Source organism: Mustela nivalis, assembly GCF_964662115.1.
Source record: "Mustela nivalis genome assembly, chromosome: 1".
NCBI lineage: Eukaryota > Metazoa > Chordata > Mammalia > Carnivora > Mustelidae > Mustela > Mustela nivalis.
In genome coordinates, this window is record NC_139020.1 from 80,533,501 (window position 1) to 80,552,197 (window position 18,697).

Consider the following 18,697-nt stretch of genomic DNA (forward strand, 5'->3'; position numbering starts at 1 on the left):
TTTAGTAGCTTAACAGATGTTTATTGAGCACCAGCTATGTGCCGGGCCTTACATATTGTATGAATAGGGCAAGTGCTCCTTTTACCTTCACTGAGCTTACATTTTAGTGCAGAGGACATTAAACAAAACAGTAAGTATGCAAAATACATTTCGATAAGGAAGTGCGACTGTAGGGAAGGAAAGTTTTTTCTCTAACTCTCTTATTTCTGTAGCTAGGGTTGCAAATTCAGCTGACAAGTGACATTAAGCAGGACAAAAGCATACACATTTTATTTGATGTTAGTATTCTTACTTGGCATAGAGGACATCACAGGAAAAAGGTGAAAACAGACTTGGGGGCTTTTATGCTATTTCAACAAATGGTGAGAAATTGTGAAGAAGTAACTGGATAAAGGGAAGAGGTTTGGACCTCTGGGGGTGGTAAATTGTGGGAAAGTGACTAGGAAATATATGAGGGAAACAAATGGAAGCTAAGGATTACTTTAATAAGATTTGTTGGTTTGTGGGCTCATCTTGGCATCAACTCCCCAGCTCCAGTGATAAAAATTTTCTATTCTTTCTGGTACCAGCAGGGCATCTTTCTCAAAGGAAATTTATGCCCTGCTTTTTTAGAGTGGGGGAAGGGAAGAGAGCCCTTCCTGTATCTGCTGTTTTTCAATTGCCTTCAGCTCAAAATAATCAATATGCCAAAGTAGCAACTTTGGGAATGCATGTTCTGATCCCTTCACTAGGAAGATTAGGTGGGGTGGGCATTTGTTTAAAAAAAGCGGCTTGGGGGAATGCCTGGGTGGCATAGTCAGTTGACCATACAACTCCTGGTTTCAGCTCACGTTGTGATCTCAGGGTTGTGAGATTTGAGTCTCACATTGGGCTCCGTGCTCAGTGTGGAGTCTGCTTGAGATTCTCTCTCCCTCTACCCCTTCCTCCTCAAATAAATAAATTTCGAAAAAAAAAAAAAAAGAATGATTAGGCAAAAGTTTTCTTAGGAAATGTATTTGTTCAGAGGACTGACAGATGATAACTTGGATTGTCAGTTCAAGATCCCAAGAAAGAAGCTGGGGGTGGAGGGAATAGCATTTCTACCCTAATGCAGCAATGAGCAGCCTCTCCTGTTGAAGAATGAAAGGAAGGCCAGACATGGTGCAGAGACATGAGCCAGGGTGAGGGGAGGAAGGGAGGCCAGGGACTAGTCAGGGTCTGGAGCCTCTGAGGCCTCTGTGGGCCCAAGAAAGGAATTTGGCTCTTACTCTAAATGTAATGGGGAAACACTCGAGGACTTAAACAGGAGAGGGATATAGCCAGTGTACTGTATGCATGTATGTGTGCGTTTATTAATTTATTGACTTATATTTGTTTTTTGCTTTCCCTGGGCCAATTTATTTTCTACTTAGGATTCAGAAGTAAACTTAAAAGAACAAATACAGTAACTGCAAATGTGACCATTTATTACTGAGAACAACCACATAAGTTGAATAATTAGATGAAGGATAGCTGGTGTATTCTCAAAAGGTCATTCCGAATATATGTGCAGAATGGATCTAAGGAGGTGAGATGGTAAACACAGGAAGTCTGGTTGGAAGGCGAATCTAGCAGTCCATGAAAGGAGATGGCGACTTGGCCTAGATGGTAGCAGTAGAGGTGGGAAGAAGGGCACGGATTCGGAATACAGTTTGGGACATACCAGTACTTACTGTTGAAGTCAAGTAGATGGATACGGGAGAAAGAGGGAAGGAAGGAAGAAGAAATGGCACTTAAGATTTTGGCTGGACCACTGTGTTGTGTTCGCTGAGCTAGGGAAGGCCAGGGGAGGGGCAGGCTGTGGGCTGGAATGAAGAGCTCTACCAGCGCATGCGCAATGTGGGATGCCCATGAGCTACTCCAGCAGAGGTGTCTAGAGCTTAGAGCTCAATTTGCAGCTCTTGCCCCTACATTTGGAGAAGAGTTTAAAGGGCAAATCGTTTAAGAGAAATAACAATATGTCTATCTTGGAATTTGAATTATACCTTCACTTACTAATGTTTGGGTCAACTGCCTCAGTTTGGAAAGCAAATGACTGGTGACAGCAGGCTGACATAAGGGGACCGTTTGGGCATGGGCTTCAAATCGATCAAATCAATTATTTCTGAGCAGGACTCTCAAAGTGTGTGCCCAGGAATGTTGCAAACAATTTTCCAGCAGATTCAGATTTAGACTGTTTGGATTTAAATCCCAGCTCCATCACTTGCTAATTTTATGATTGTGACAAGTTATTTAAATCTCTTGTCAGGTTTCCTGTGTGTAAAATGGAGACGATACCAACTCACAGAGTGGATTTCATCCCCAGCCTCTTTTGTCTTATGTGGACCTTATAGGAACAGAGACATTTATCTGTGGCTTCCAATTCTGGCCTCGGCTTGAGCTGGATTGGTCCAAGAGGTGCTGGCGAAGGTGCTTGATATGGCACCATGGGAAGACCTGAACCCTTCTCATCCCTTCTCCACTTTGAGGTGTGCTATGAAGATAGGAAGGCCCTGCTGGCAAGTGGAGTGGATCCTCATTCAATAAGCTCAGAGGAGGGTTTGGAGTTGATCCTGTCTTAGCCTGGGTCTATTAAGACAGGTCTTGAGAAAGACGCATGTTGTTCACAGATGCCCCCCAATGCAGTGATTCTCAAATTTAAGTGTCCAATGCAGTGATTCTCAAATTTAAGTGTGTATCAGAATCCCCTGGAGGGCTTGTTGAAGCAGATTGCTGGGCCCCGCTCCCAGAATTTTAAATTTGGTAGGTGTTGGATGAGGCCCAAGAATTTGCATTCTAACAAGTTTCCAGGTGATGCTGATGCTCCAAGGATGACACTTTAAAGGAACCCACTGCCCTGCTGCCTCCCAGAGACCTAGGCAGTATGTGTGACTCTGACCTCCTATTCTGGACCTGCTACAGACAGAAGTTAACCAGCTCTGTGGCAGTGTGAACGAGGAAAACAGCATTCTCATCCTGTGGGGAAAACCTACCTCTAAATACAACTTCTCTCAGCACCAGAGAGAAGATTAGAATCCTTGCTTTCAACATCGATTGAACCCAAAGCACAGATAAGACAAAGAATATAGAAAGGTAGGAAATGGCCCTAAAAGCTCTTCTCTCTGAGCTTCATGCCAGTCCAGGGCCTGGTTTTCCTAGCTGGGACCCCTGCAGCCTCCCTAGATGGATTATAACCATAGGAATTGTCCCAGGCAGTAGGCAGGACCTGAAATGACCATAACTTCCACGTGCTCTCTAAAACAGTACCTTCCACATGGAGACATGTGTGGGGCACCTTAGGAATTCCATCTGGGGCTTTTAATCATACTCCAAGATCATACTGCAAGCAGTCAAACTTGGGCTGGAGGAAAGGAAAATATTGGCTTTTTTCTTAGTCTTAGCCCTCAAAGTCTATATCGTTTCTACACTACAGGTAACTAAGAATAAGGTACTTTGGTTCTTCAATTCATTCTGAATTGTGTCCCTTTTCTCCCCTCCTATTTTCTGAAGGAGTCCTTGTGTAGGTTTTCCCTGATACTGACTCCTCTTATAAGAATCAGGAGGTCCTCCTGATGTTTCAATGGTTCCTAAGTCTCCTGTGTCATTGTGCCATAATACCCTTGATTCCCCCCCACCCCAAACATTTATACTGCCGCTCTCTCTCTCAGCTTTCTGGAATTAATGGCTTTATCAGCCAGGTCAAGCCGCATTATGCTGCAATAACAGATGAACCTTCTATTTTGGTGGTTACAACAACAAAGGTTGTTTCCTGGTTTATTTTCTCACTCATGTCAATAACAGATCAGCTTCTGTTCCAGGTCATCTTTATTTTGGGATTTGGACTGCAGGAGCAATCCCCACCTATGACACATTGGTCATTTTATAACAGAGGGAAGCGCCATGGCAGAACTATGCAATGGTTTTTAAAGCTTCTGCTAGAAATGTCACATGCCCTCTCTACTCACATTTCATTAGTAGAAGCAAGTCAGAAAGCCAAACATAATATTGGTGTGTGGGAAGGGTAATCTCTTAGCACAGCCTCTCCTACAAAATCATCCTCCCTTGTTGGAAGGGACTGGTAGAGAGGAGCTGGGCTTGTGTTTGCTTTTGCAAACTGATACAAATCAAACGTGAACTTAATGGGCATCTAGAAGATCCAAGTTAGCAGTGATATGCTCCACTCTTCTTCTCTTTTTACTTTTGTAGTCTTCCTGTTTTTATAGGCCACCCACTTTCTTCCTGTCATTCAAGCCTTCATCAGCTTCTTTGGACTCTACAAGCCATCTTAAACCATCTTTGATTGAGAGGTTGAGAAAAGGGGAAAAAAGGAAGTGAAACAGGGAGGAAAATAAGTTACTTTCTTTAAGAACTTTACAACAACACGCTTCCATAGATTTGAACAAAACTGGGCTCCAGGGGAAATGTTCATCTGTCCTGTTTGGCATAGATTAGTGGTATTACCAGTTGTTGGTGGCTGGTTTTTGTCACTGGCCATGTTTGCTGTGATTGGGCACAGATTTGGGTGGGGAGTGCGCTTTGGGAACACTCTCCACCTCTTTGTGTCCAGAGAGTACAGAGGCTGTGAGACTGTTGGAAGAGCTAGTAAGAAGACACATATGGCTAGGGTGGAAACAACAGTGGAGGGAATACACATTGTAAACGAAGAGAAAAAGATGAGAGTTGCATGTGTGCAAGGGATGAATTGTTTTCGCAGAAGGAACAGTTCTGAAGGACAAAGAGAATCCCGCAGCAATTGAAGAGCTGGGCTTTTGCAATCAAGAGTAATCAGCAAGAGATGAGGCAACGTGATTAACCAAATGGAAAGCCTGGCCCATGGGGTTAGAGGATCACAATCAACACAGACGTCCTTTAGCCTGTGTTAATTCAGGAGAAGGCCAAGAGTTTGTTTGAGAACTTAAAGGCTCAAATATGTTTGTGGTAGACCAAGGCCAAGCCTGCCTGCAAAGTAAGTAGAAAACTCCTACACCCCACTGCCCAGGTGTAGATAAGGAGAGACTGCCCCAGGCTGGGCACAGCAACCATTTCAAGGTCTGGAATCTGGACACTAGCCTGAAGGAAGTAGCCCGCCAGAGAACCACATTTTGGCCTTATATGGTAGCATAAATTGTTTCTGGTTGCTGATGTGGTGGGAGGTTGAAAGATAGTGAGCCCCTACTTCTGGGCTCCCCTGACCTCCCAGACATCTCACTCTCTTCAGGCTGCCAAGACCACCAAATTTATGTGTCTCTCTGAAGAATAAAGGAGGCAACGGGCAGCTGCATCTGCCTTACCTCATGTCTATCCTTCGCACTGCTTGGATGCTGCTTTGGAAATAAATCAAAGTGCAGCATCTTTGAACTGAACTCAGAATGTCATTCTTGCCCATTCTCTCACCTAGACCAGGCTCCATGCTCTGACTCTCGTGGAGCAAATAAATGAGCATTTGGGGAAGCTCTTGGTAAAAGCCACAAGTGGTCCATTAGTTCAAGGCCTGGCCCCATCTGCACTGTCAAATAAGTGGTAAATTCAGATGCTGTATCTGCCGAGGTCAAGCGATTACTGCCTCAAGAGATTCTCAGTGATCTCTTCTGGTGGAGGAAATGCCTGACAGTACTCAACATGTCATCAGAGAGGGGACAAGTGCAACTGACTTAAAAGTTTTGAGAAACCTCTAACTCCTATTAGATAAAAATGTGTTCATTGCTATAAGCTTAATCTCCTCTTAGTCACACTAGACAGTGGCAACGGGTTGTCACCTGCTTAGCCTCTTCCTTTCCCTCTGAGAGTCTCTCCTCAGGCACCTTTACAGATCCAATGGCTCTTTAAACCCAGTAGGAACAGCAATGCCCTAACTTAGGCAATGTTAGTAAGTTATAGGTCAAACTGGGACACTTCTGAGCATGAAAGGAAGTAAGTTCGGTTGGTAATTATGCTAGACGACAGACATAACCTGGGGCCATCCTAGGAAGATGGAGAGTCTGGTCACCCTACAGATATCCTAATCCCAGTGTTTGCCTGCAGAAAGAGGCTGCTTCAGTTGAGCATGTGACTCAAGGCCGGTAAATAACCCTGGGCTAGTGACTCCAGGAGACCTCGAGGAGGCTTGGCGAGACAGGACTATCCTGGTCAAGCAGATTCCATCATGAATTGGAAATCCTGACCAAAAGAAGCCAGCCGGTAATGGTTCTATTTTTTCGGCCTCCACACAATTCACTCTGCCATTATCAGTAAGTAACAGCTGTCATTGCACTACAGTTCTCCACTGCTAGGGAGTGGAGAGGGAGGGCGGTAATATAAAAATCCCCAGCAATGCCTGCTCAAACCACAAATGTACACACCCTTGACCCAGTAATCCCAAGTCTAGAAATGTATCAGACAGATATGATTGCACACTTGCAAAATGCTCTATGTCGAGGCTGTTTGCTGCAGCAGTGTTTTACCAGCAAAAGACTGGACCCCCTCAAATCACTCAATGTTGATCAACAGGGAACTCATCTGTAACTTCTGTATGTCATCTCCAGGGAGAGAAATTGGATGTCTGGGGAGTGAATGGGAGCATTTTCGCTGTACACTCTTTTATACTTGTTCAATTTGGAACCATGCGAGTTTATGAGCTATTTTGAAAATTAGTAAATAAAATTCAAGATCTAGGATACATGACAGCTCTTAAGTAGGAACGTAGAAATATTAACTCTGTCTTTGCCCACAGGGCTGCCTAGGATCCCTTCAGGCATGGTGCACTCAGGAGCATTGGCAGTTTTAAGATTGGGTGGCAAAGTCCTGATTATTCAGCAAACATGCATTAAGCACTATAGGAATTACAGACATTAACAAAATGATTTACAGTTGCATAAAATGTGAATATACTTAACATTACTGAACTGTGCACTTAAAAATTGTTAAGATGGTAAATTTTGTTATGTGTTTTTTACCACAATTTAAAAAACAAGGAAATAATAAATAAGAACAAAACAAAATTTAAAAAAATTATAGCCTACTAAAAGCCTGAATACAATCCAGTATTTCACCCATAGATGATGTTCAACAAATGTTTAACAGAATAGAATTGGCAGATGAGAGAATAAAAGTAACAAATTAAAACAAAATGGAGTGAGGAATGCCTGGCTGGCTCAGTCGGTAAAGCATGAGACTCTGGATCTCAGGGTTATAAATTCAAGCCCCATGTTGGGTGTAGAGATTACCTAAAAAAATAAAACCTTAAAAAACAAAACAAAACAAAACAGGGACACTTGGGTAGTTCAGCTGGTTAAGTGGTGGGGTGATGAACTAAGGGTCATGGGATAGAGCCCCTGTCAGCCTCCCCAAGAAGCTGGGGTCTGCTTGGCATTCTTTCTTCCTCTGCCTCTCCCCCTCCCCATGCAGGTGCATGCTTGCTCTCTCTCTCTCTTAAATAAATAAATATCTTTTAAAAAAAATATTCTCTCTCCCTCTCCTTCTGCCACTCCACCCCTCATTCATTCTGATAGAGACGGTCAGTATTATATGCACTGTGATGCAAAGAATAAAATGAATGCTTTTGGATCTTTCAGTCCTGGGATCCATTCCAGGCTTGACTATTTTTCTGGCTAATTGTCTTAGTTCCTAGTTGCCTCCTTCTATAAAGGATTGATAATTTCCCCCTCTCAGGACTACACCCATGGTAAATGAGGCAGCTCAAGTAAAGCACCTAGCAAAATACTGAGCATATAGTATATGCTTTAGGTATGTTGGTCCTCCAGTGAGATTCAGTGAGAGCCTAGAAGAAGAGTAGAAGTCTGCTGGTCTGGAAAAAGTCCAAAAAAAGGTATTTTAGCTCAAAGAACTATTACAGTTGGATGAGTCAAGCAAGAAAAGCCTTGGGATTTTCATGAAAACCATCAGGGGGGGACTTAAGTGACTTTTTTTTATTTTTTAAAGATTTATTTATTTTAGAAAGAGAGAGAGAGAATCTCAATCAGACTCCCAGTTGAGCCCAGAGCAATTGTGGGGCTAGATCCCATGATACCAAGATCATGACCTGAGCTGAAATCAAGAGGAGGATGTTTGACTGACTGAACCATCCAGGCACTGCTTAAGTAAACTCTTGAATGTGGCTAAATGCAGGTACAAAGACCTAGGTCTCCTTTTTCTTTTTGTTTCTGCTCATTTTCTTCTTTTGACTTCTCCTCATTTTTCTTTAATCCCACTCCTTTTGTTCCTCTTCCTTCTCCCCTCTTCTTTTTCTTTTCTTTATGTCAGAAATTAGACTGTATTCTAAAAAACCATCATTATCTTCCCAGGTAGTCTTAGGAATATTCCATAACTTTTCTGAAACAGCATAATTTCATAGGAGTTAAGACCTGAAAGGAGCATGATTTCAAATTTAAATCAGGAAGAACAGCTAGCTATTTGCCCCATGGGCACATTATTAACAGGGGAATAATGATAATGCCTACTGTGTATTGAGTGGCTGTTGGGTACTTCACATGCAATATCAGGAATTTTTACAACTGTAAGGCAGGTATCAGCCCTATTTTATGGATGAGAAAAATCAAATAAATCTTAGATTTAGTGGAAATAGGATTTAAGCCCATATCTCTGTTCAAAGACTGCAGTCTTTTCTGTATACTCTCTTCCCTCCCCAAACTTCTTGATTTTCTCCGGTCTCCCATCTCTAGCCTTGTCTAATGCTTATAGTTTTCAGTTCTGGAAGCAGTAGTCGTGTTTTTTTTTTTTAAGATTTTATTTATTTATTTGACAGAGAGAGATCACAGGTAGGTAGAGAGGCTGGCAGAGAGAGAGAGAGAGGGAAGCAGGCTCCCTGCTGAGCAGAGAGCCCGATGTGGGACTCGATCCCAGGACCCTGAGATCATGACCTGAGCCGAAGGCAGCGGCTTAACCCACTGAGCCACCCAGGCGCCCCAGTAGTCATGTTTAATAGAGAAAGTAATTAGATAGGTCATCTATATAAACAAGAAGCAGGACAATAGTATTCCTATCTCTTTGTAGAATAGAATTTTATTTAATAGATGCCAAAGTTATTAATAGCTTATTAAAGTACATGAAAGACATGGGAATGTCTTTGATTCCACCAGATTTTCAGAAATGATTAATACTGAATCAATGAATCCCTCTCCCTAAATTGTTCTGTTTCTAATGCCTGAGGTCATATAGTTGACCTCTTTCTGTTATTCTTTTTGCTTCATCCTACTCATGCAGTGAGCAAAATTATCCCCATACAGAAAAACATGGAGAATCTCTTCTGTACACTCAGGAGAAAATTGTATCATTTTGAGAATTTAACAACTATTATAGACATTTTATTCATTTATTCTCTTGGTGACTTACAGAGCAATTATCAAGAAGTCTGTATGCTTTTAGGCTGGTGCTTGCTTTAAATGCCAGTATGTATTCTTTAATATTTCAAGTGTGATATGTAAGGCTCAACAGTTTTTTTTAACTGAACTGTGAATGTGTCTGAATACAACTAAAATTGGAACAACTTCTTGGGGAGTTTCTTTGTTTATAAGAGAAGTGGTTCAAATAAGATAGTATACAATTGACTAATTTCTGTTCTAATTTTCCAGAAATGCTTCTCTCCAGCCTATGATGTTCTAACTTTACCATTGGTGTCTACACACACATGCTAACACATAGTCATATAGACAGAGACATACACACAGACACACACCTACTTCTTTGCACATTTCTAAGATAAATTCTTCCCCTGGAGGAAGGTAAGACTTAAATGTCGAAAGAGGAGGGAATTCACAGGCTCTTTGCTAGAATTACAGAATATTTTTTTGTGGAAATGACTTTAGAGAATATTTATCCAAAGTTTTCATTTACAGATAATGAAAATGAGACCAAGGGAGGCAAAGTTACATACCCAAGGTCATACAGTTGGATAGTCAGAGAGACAGGGATGGAGTTCATTTTTTTCTGACTCTCAGGTTGAGATAGGGTAGATTGATCGGGCAGGGGGTGGGGGGCAAGCCTTAAGACGATTTATGGAAAGGATGCCACTTTGAAACAATGTTCCCTTGCTCCTGGCTACCTTCTCCTTTACTTCCTCAGTTGTTGTTTTGTTTGTTTGTTTTTTAAATCAGAACTTTTGGTTGAAACTGACGGCCCTGACCCTTCCATGCCTTTCACTTGTTTTTAGCCTCTCTATCAACCTCCCCAACTTGGCCCCTACTTCTCAAATTTGCTGCTGCTTCTTCTTAAGGGAAAAGTATTTTATAACTTGCTCAGAATTTACAGGAATGTCACTGAGAGGTACCACCTAACACCAAAGATGAATGGCAAAAATGTAGACAGCAATAGAAGAGAGGTTTTTATTTTTTAATTATACTAAGTAAATAATGTTGGTTGGGAGAGAGATGAGCTTAGTTGGTGGAGTTGTTCTTAGTCTTTTTTTTTTTTTTTAAGATTTTATTTATTCACTTGACAGACAGAGATTACAAGTAGGCAGAGAGGCAGGCAGAGAGAGGAGGAAGCAGGCTCCCCGCTGAGCAGAGAGCCCAATGTGGGGCTCAATCCCAGGACTCTGAGATCATGACCCGAGACAAAGTCAGAGGCTTTAACCCATTGAGCCACCCAGGTGCCCCTCTTAGTCTTTAAATAATTATCACCTAGGCCACTATCAACCACCTAGCCATACAAACATCTTGGCATTAAGGCAAGCTTAAAATGCATAGTAAACATGAGAACTACTATCTAGAGCTTGTATCTTTAAACCTATAAAACAACTAACATTTTTATAGTCCTTTATCATTTACAAAGCACCGGTACATACATTTTCCTCTTTGGGTCTCAAATGACCGTGCAAGCTCATTAAGGCAATCTATGTTGTTCTTTAGAGGAAAAACAGAGGTTCCAAGTTAGACAGACTTATTCAGGTGGAGTCAAATTGGGGCTTCTATTTCTATAAATCCCAAGGTCTTTTCATTTCACCACTTTGTCTCCTAGAAAGCCCAGCAGCAAACACAGTTTTAGAAACGTGGAAACTTGGGCGAAATCTGTGTAGAAGCTGTGATGGTTAATTTTTGGTGCCATTTGCGAAAGGTCCAGGCTGCCGTGCAAAGCTGCTTCGCTGCTTGGGCATATGATCTAAGAAGGGTATGCTGAGATTATTTTCAGATATTATTTCCTCAGTGCTGGGGCAGGTGGGGTCAGAAAGTGGAGCATAGACATGCACACTGGGTAGAACTTGGCTGGTTTGGGGTGATTTGAATATGATAGGACACACTTGCCTATTTGCTCTTTTAATTTTATCCATGTTTCTTTCTTACATACATACACACAGAAATTTTATTGATGAGAAAGCTACTATTTATGGGAAAGTGGGCTTCCTAATGTAAAACCCTGCTATGAAATTTGTTTCCCCACTCACAAGACCTGAAGAGGCCTCCTTCTGCCCTGTTCATCTTTGGGCCCAGAAGTGCAAAAGACAAAGCTTCCCTTCAGGCACAATTGTCCTAAGAAAAGAGAAGGGAAGGGACTGAGTTACTTAGGCACAGTCACTCCAAACTCAAATGTCACTTTATCTCCCCTTGGGCAGAGTAAATAAGGCAGGGAGAAAAGCCAGGACTCATATGTTAATGGAGCTCCCTTCACAGGGAAGGAGACAACAGGAGTGGGAAGACACACTCCATCCTACTGTAAATTAGCGAAGATTATGTCACTTAATGTAGGTGAAACACTTAGGGCCTGGTCTGGAGTCAGTACTTGATTAATGGAAGCTCTTTTAATTAGAAATCCACAGACTCATTTCTGTTTCTAGCTCCTCCATTAACTGAGTGATTCAGGGCAAGAGACCACATCTGTCTTATTCACTGCTGGATTCCCAGAACAGACACTGGTGCCTTGCATAGTACCTGTAGTGATGAAGATGGTAACAACAGTAATACTGTTTTTAAATGAATTAATTTTCCTCTCTGAATTTGCTTCCTCATCCATAAAATGAAGAATGTGATCTTGACATTTAAATCTCTTCCTTGTGCTAATGATCTAATTCTATAATAGAGAATCTCAGAATATCTGACACACCTCTGTGGCTTTTTTAGGTTTAAAAACAACAACAAAAACAAAAGGATTTGCTGCCAGCATTCTCATTTAGTCTTTGTATTTTGAATTCCATTATTTACAAAAGACAATTCATTAAGAATAGCAACATATGTATAATTCTCTAATAATGTTAGGGTTAATTAATTTTTCTCTATCTCCTATATATCCCGGTTACTTTTAGTAATATTGTCAGCATTTTATTCTATTCCTTGTAATTTTTTAAAAACTTTATCTCTATTAGTCAAGTCCTCAGCTATGTTACTATAAGTTCTTCTCAACTGAAAAGTTTAGGATTTTATGGAACAAATCCAATGTTGCCAAGCATTCAGATTATTGTTTTAGAAAATCTCTTCCTTGTTCACTGAGCCCAAAACAAAACCATTCTCCAGTTGTTACATATTTAGAGATGAGAAAATAGGCTCATGTAGTAATACGACCAGGGCACAAAAACAGTAAATGGCTGAGCCTAGTTCTGCAGACTTTTTATTTTTTATTTTATAAAGATTTTACTTATTTGGGAGAGAGAGAGACAGAGACAGAGATAGCGAGAGAGTACCAGCAGGGAGGAGAGGGAGAAGCAGGCTCCCTGCAGGTTCTGTCCTCAAGATGATGATCTGAGCCAAGGCAGCAGCTTGCTTGACCTACTGAGCCACCTAGTCACCCCTCAAAGCACTTTTTATTTTTATTTTTTTTAAAGATTTTTTTTTTTTTTTTGACAGATCAGAAGCAGTCAGAAAGGCAGGCAGAGAGAGAGAGAGGAGGAAGCAGGCTCACCGCTGAGCAGAGAGCCCGATGCGGGCCTCAATCCCAGGACCCTGAGATCATGACCTGAGCCGAAGGCAGAGGCTTTAACCCACTGAGCCACCCAGGCACCCCTCAAAGCACTTTTTAAAGTGCCTTTCTATTTTATTAGTATCCTATTAAGCAGCTGGTAGTTATGATCATGTGCTCCATCATCCACTGTTCAGCTAGAGAACTAATGTGCTCTGGAAGAGGGCATGCACAGAACATAAAAGAACTTAGCACTTTTTCATTAAAAAGTCTAAAATTTCTTAGAAACATTTGAACGGATTAGCTAACAAAGGCAAATATCATAAATCTAGTAAATGGCCTCAAAAGGCACAACGGAAAATATCACACAGTAGGTGAATGAATTCAGCAACTCTGAAAACAAAGTTTCTTCGACTCCAATCTTCTTTACACACAGCTATTTCAGATTGGAGTCTAAAAGACTATCTATCTACTTTGTGTCTGACTGATCTTCCTGTCAGGCAGGAACTGGAATTTGAACTTTGCTCTCCAAAAGCCAAAGGCCAACTAATTTAGAGGGAGACTCTCAAAATCAATGATGGGTTCTTCTAGTTTCATTAGCTCTGTCTAAAGTGATGAAAGGATTTGATTCCCAGATAACTATGATCCTTATTGCTATTTTTACAAATCACATTAATTTCTATACTTAGTTCTGATCACTTGTGGCATTCCTGAGGCAAGTCTGGATTCATGCAACATTCCAATCCTGAGTGCCTTTTCAAGTTTCCAACAGAACCCTGTGCTGCTGAGTGATGATACCTTTATTGTAGTAGCCCCAAGGTGTGGAAGTTGTTTCCTGTGGCCTAGACTCAGCCCTACCCCTCCACTTGTTGAAACATCTGCAAATACTTTTTTCATTTCAGAGGCATCTGACCATAGCTAGCCTCCCATCTGGATTGCTTCCTTTTTCCTGATTGCTCATGTAAGACATCAATAATCTGGAAAGGCAATGAGCAAGAGAGAAACTGGGAGGGCCTAGGGATTAGAATGGGGTGCTTCGAAGTTAGTTCTTACGGGTTTTCTCTCATACTCATTCATTAACTGACTCATTCAATCATCATGATTGACTGCATGATACTAGCAACATGTAGCAGTATTTGTCCTCAAACAGAAAACAAACAATATAATTCATGCAACATTTATTGCCTCAGATAGGGAATTACATTAATATCAGTTATAGTAGTAAACTATTTTTACTAGGAGTATTCTGTGTATAAAGTTCCACAATTGCTTTAATTCTTATCTGTGCTAGGTATTGGATTCATGGAGTATTTTAACTAATCTCTTCATTTCCCCACCTTGAAAACTGAAAAGTGATGCTCTCAATTTCAATAAAATTGAAAGCAATACTCTCCAAAGGCTTTTGTAAATAATCATTAATCAATTTAATAAATACCATAGGAATCTTTACTTGATAAGTAAAATGATAAATTGTATAGTGCAAAGTAATCATATTTCTTCATGTTTCATTTGCTTTAGGCTTATATGTTAAGCCATGAATCTAACTGCTTGACTACTATTAGAAAGAGATGACATTTTAGAAGGTGTTAAGGCATTTGGATCATTTCCCTGCTCTTATATGATATTAACTCCAAGTTTTAAAATATATTTATATTATGCCCACATTTGCACAATTTTAATAAGTTACATTTAAACTCTCACTCAAGTCATATAAAGAACTAATTAACTCCATCCTGGGAGTTATTGAGCAATGACTATACCTTCAAAGCAACAAGAGATTTAAGGTGTATTCAGGGTGTGGCCCATCCACCTGGGATTTCAAAACGACATGGTTCTTCAGGTCTTGTTGGGGCTCATCTATCCGCACGGCTCCCCTGCAGGAGTTTGGACTAATCAGGTCACTACATCCTGACACTGCAGACTCTTACCACTCATTGTTTGCAACATGATGTAATGTCAACAGACCACAGCGAAGTTAGCAACGGGAAAAGGAAAACACTTTAATACCCAAGGCCATCCCTGGGGTTCAGCAGGACATATATCCTATATCAAATCACCTGATATCAAATCCTACAAATGAGCTCGGCCAAAAGGTTGAGCCATGTGGTCTGACTATATCATGTTCTGCAGTTGCAATGCAATACTAAGGCAACCTGTTGTGAGTTGACAGTTCTTCCAGTTTGCTAAAACCGAAAAGGCAGTTTTGTTGCTCTGTCACTGCTTCCTCTTTGCTGCAGAACATTTTACACAGCATCACGCCTCAGCTAGTTTTCATTTATCTAGATATTATTTGAAATCATGGAAGGTGATTGGGGTTGCTGGTTCACTTCTACAGCCTTGACTTCACCCCATCCCCCAATGTTCCCTGTCTTGCTACTCAGAGCAGTGCTATTCAATATAACATGAAAATACATGTCAAGGGCAGATGGCAGTCAGTTGCCTGAGAACTCTGAAGAACAAAGAGAGCCATGGTGGTTCTACAGTGCTGTGTTCAAATTAGAAAAAGATACCCCTTCCTCAGGTAGATGCAAAACACATGTCTTAGCAGGTGAAGGTAGATGCTGGAATTCAGTGCCTACCCACCTCCTCTACATGATACAGTCAATAGACTGTACAATGTACGGTGTCCTGGCAAAAAGGGCATGTGTTGCCTTAAAATGATAGTAGAGGGCATTAAGAAAGAGGAGGGCAACCTCGATATGGAGAATGATGGAAAATAGCAGTATTGTTTGGTTTTGGCTTTTCCTTTCTCTTTCTTAGAGATTGCTTCTAAAAGATGAGACAAGGAACAAGTTTTACATTTACACAAAAATATATGTCATGTATTACCATATCTAAGGTTATTTGTAGTTAGAGAGACCAAAATTATTTAAATATTACACAATCTACAGTTCTGTTCACTTCTGTGTATCTCTAATACCTAGAACAATGCTCAATACACAGTAGGTCCCTTAATGTGTTGAGTAAATCTCGAATCCAGGACTTTTGGTCACTGAGCAACAGGAAAGTAAACCAAGAGGATCTCTTTGTCTTCAGGATTCCACAAATCAAATTAGGAAGGGTTATCAAAAATTAGTTTTCTCCTAGATACTTCATAGGCCAGAGGTCTCAGCTTTTATATAAAAAATCGTCACCACAAATGCTACTCAATACTAATTATTTAGAACTTCTGGTTTGCACATCGTATTTGTCAACTAACAGTGAAATGTCTATAAGTCAAATATTTACATAAGGATGCAGCCTCCCACTGTATTTTAGTACTCAATGGGCTAAACACCAAAAAAAAAAAAAGGTAGCACAGCTGCATTTAAACATTATTTTAGGGGCACCTGGGTGGCTCAGTGGGTTAAGCCGCTACCTTAGGCTCAGGTCATGATCCCAGGGTCCTGGGATCGAGCCCCGCATCGGACTCGGCTCAGGTCATGATCCCAGGGTCCTGGGATCGAGCCCCGCATCGGACTCTCTGCTTCCTCCTTTCTCTCTGCCTGCCTCTCTGCCTACTGTCAAATAAATAAATAAAATATTTTTAAAAAATAAATAAATAAACATTATTTTATACTTTTTGTAATTTTATATACAGGCTGCCATAACAGCAGTATATTATTTGTAATAATTGAATTTATCACCTTCCTCCAAAGATCTCAAAGCACCTTTTGTGAGTAAGGAATATTCCTCCCCACACCTCTGGTGAGGTGGGTATGCTGTAGGCATTATTTCCATCGTACCAGTATCACACATGAGTCATGGGACAGTGGTAGGACTGCCATTACTCACTCATGACACTTTATAGTTCTCAGCTCTGTCAGAGAGTACTGCTCACATATTCATTTCTTCATTGAAAATACTTATTTGATGCATTTACTAAGCACTTAGGGTCAAGCCCCTACTTCATTACTGAACTCACACTGTATAAACATTACAATTCTAAAAACAAAAACCAAAACCCCCCCACTCATAATATTTAAAATTCAAAGCAGAGATTTTTCTGCAGTTGTGATTAATCCTTTGTTTCATAGTGACATACCTATCACTGACTCACTAAGGAAGTGACTGAAATACAACAAAAATTAAAGATACATTTCTCCATGTTATGGCTGTAAATCACGTGTCTATAACATAAGGGCTTTTAAAAAGAAAATATTTGCCTGGTACAGCTAAATACTTGCGTTTTCTGTGTCTAATTAGAAGTTTCCGCCGTGTATTATAGTTGAGTTGGTACAAGATGTTCAAGACCATGAAAAGCTGAATGTAATGGCTTCCTTGTGTCATGGTCTGAAATTTTTTTTTCTTCAGTTCATTTGTCCTTTTAAGTAATCTTACTGTTTGTACCCTAACTGAATTCGCAATTGTTCCTCTTGCCAAACCATGCCTCCAGACTTGACTGTATAAATTAAATTTCATGCATGCATGTGCAAGCCGTGTGCACCGCCTGTTAAACGAAGTACTATAAACAAATTAAAGGCACATTTTAATGACCCTTGCGTTCCGCGTTACAGTGGTTTTTAGCCAGTTACCTACTGGGCACAGTGTAAGACACTGATTCACATAAGTAATTTTCCATGTGCCAGCCGGGCTGCTCAAAGAATCCAGTCCCCTAACTGTGCAAGTTGCATTTTGTCCGGTTTTCTTCTCGGGCTCCCCAGCCCCTAGAGGCCTCTGGAAATAGTTCTGACGCTCCCCTGGCGACCGCCAGGACGGGGCTGATTCAGCCCCCAGCTCCCTCTGCCGGAGCCGGCGCGCGGGGCGGCCGCAGCCACGGCCACCAGGGCAGAGCCGGCGCCGGGGCCCGGCGGCGGCTGCGTGACAGGCTGCACTCCCCAGCCCCGGCGCTGTGGTAATTCAAACTGATCTCATCGCCTGTCGTCACGACACGCGCTTCCTCGCTTGCACGCGGCGTAGCGTGAGAGGCTCCGGGACAGCCGGCGCACTCACCCCTGAGCCTTCGGGCGGGCGGACGCGCCCTTCAGACCGCTTTGAGGCCGCGATGCAGCAAGTCCCTACCCCTGGCGACAACGCCACGGGCCATCCTGCCTTAAAAAACAAAAACCCAAACCAAACCAAACTAAACAACAAAACAACAACAACAACAACAACAACAACAACAAAACGGTCCCGGGGCGTCAACAAACAACCTCACCTCCCAAGGGCTGGCCTTCGCCCTCTTTGGCCTCAGCGGGCCCTGCCCCTCACCGCCCCCTGACGCACAGCCGCCACCCCCTCCGAGTTCGGGAGTAGACGCCAGGTCGCCGGGGTCAGTCGCCCGGCAACGCAGCCCGCCTCCCGCGCGCCCCGGGCGTCCGACCGCGCCGGCTTCCCGGCAGTCCGGGCGCCGTGGGGGCCCCTTCCCGGGTCTCCCTCCCGGGGGCGGGTCCTCCCTGTCCCTCCCGCGCAGGACGGGCAGGGCGCGAGGCCCCCAGGCGGCGGCCTCAGACCCCCACGACCGAGAGGCCGGGTTTGGAAGGCGCCGGGGAGGCGCCGCGCCTCCTAAGGAAACCGAGAGGGGTCCGCCGGGCGAGACCGATTTGTCGGTCCCTCCCTCCGCCGCCCGTGGTGTTTGCTTTACAGCCGCGAAGGTGGAAACTTTTGACGTTAAGTGGAGGGCATCACCCTCTCGGCTAAAGTCGGCGGAGGGCGCGGTGTGTCAGGAGCCCGGCGGAATCCGAGATTCCGCGCCGGATTACTCGGCCGGGTCGGCACGCGAAGCGGGCTCCGTGCCCGCCAGGAAACCCCGAACGAGCACGGAAGCGCCGAGAGCAGGCGGCGGGGGCGGGGCCGCCGCCGCCGGGGTTGCGTGACCTGCCGGCCGGCGGCCGCACGCACTTCGTGCCGGTGACGGCCCTCTCCAGCCTGGCCGGCCGCCGCCGCCGCGGGGCGGGAGGCG

The 18,697-nt window shown here is 42.8% G+C and overlaps 1 long non-coding RNA gene across 4 annotated transcripts in view; it reads right to left on the reverse strand.

Annotated features, from left to right (window-relative positions):
• The window catches only part of LOC309841959, a 75,567-nt gene extending 57,631 nt beyond the window's left edge, over positions 1-17,936 (reverse strand). For 3 of the 4 annotated variants that reach the window (XR_014299416.1, XR_014299418.1, XR_014299419.1), the window contains exon 1: positions 14,577-16,050. This is a non-coding gene — a long non-coding RNA (uncharacterized lncRNA). Of the gene's footprint in view, positions 1-14,576; positions 16,051-17,334 lie in introns of those variants that run through there. The other variant, XR_014299417.1, reaches the window with a different exon arrangement.
• Positions 17,937-18,697: the final 761 nt, after the last annotated feature.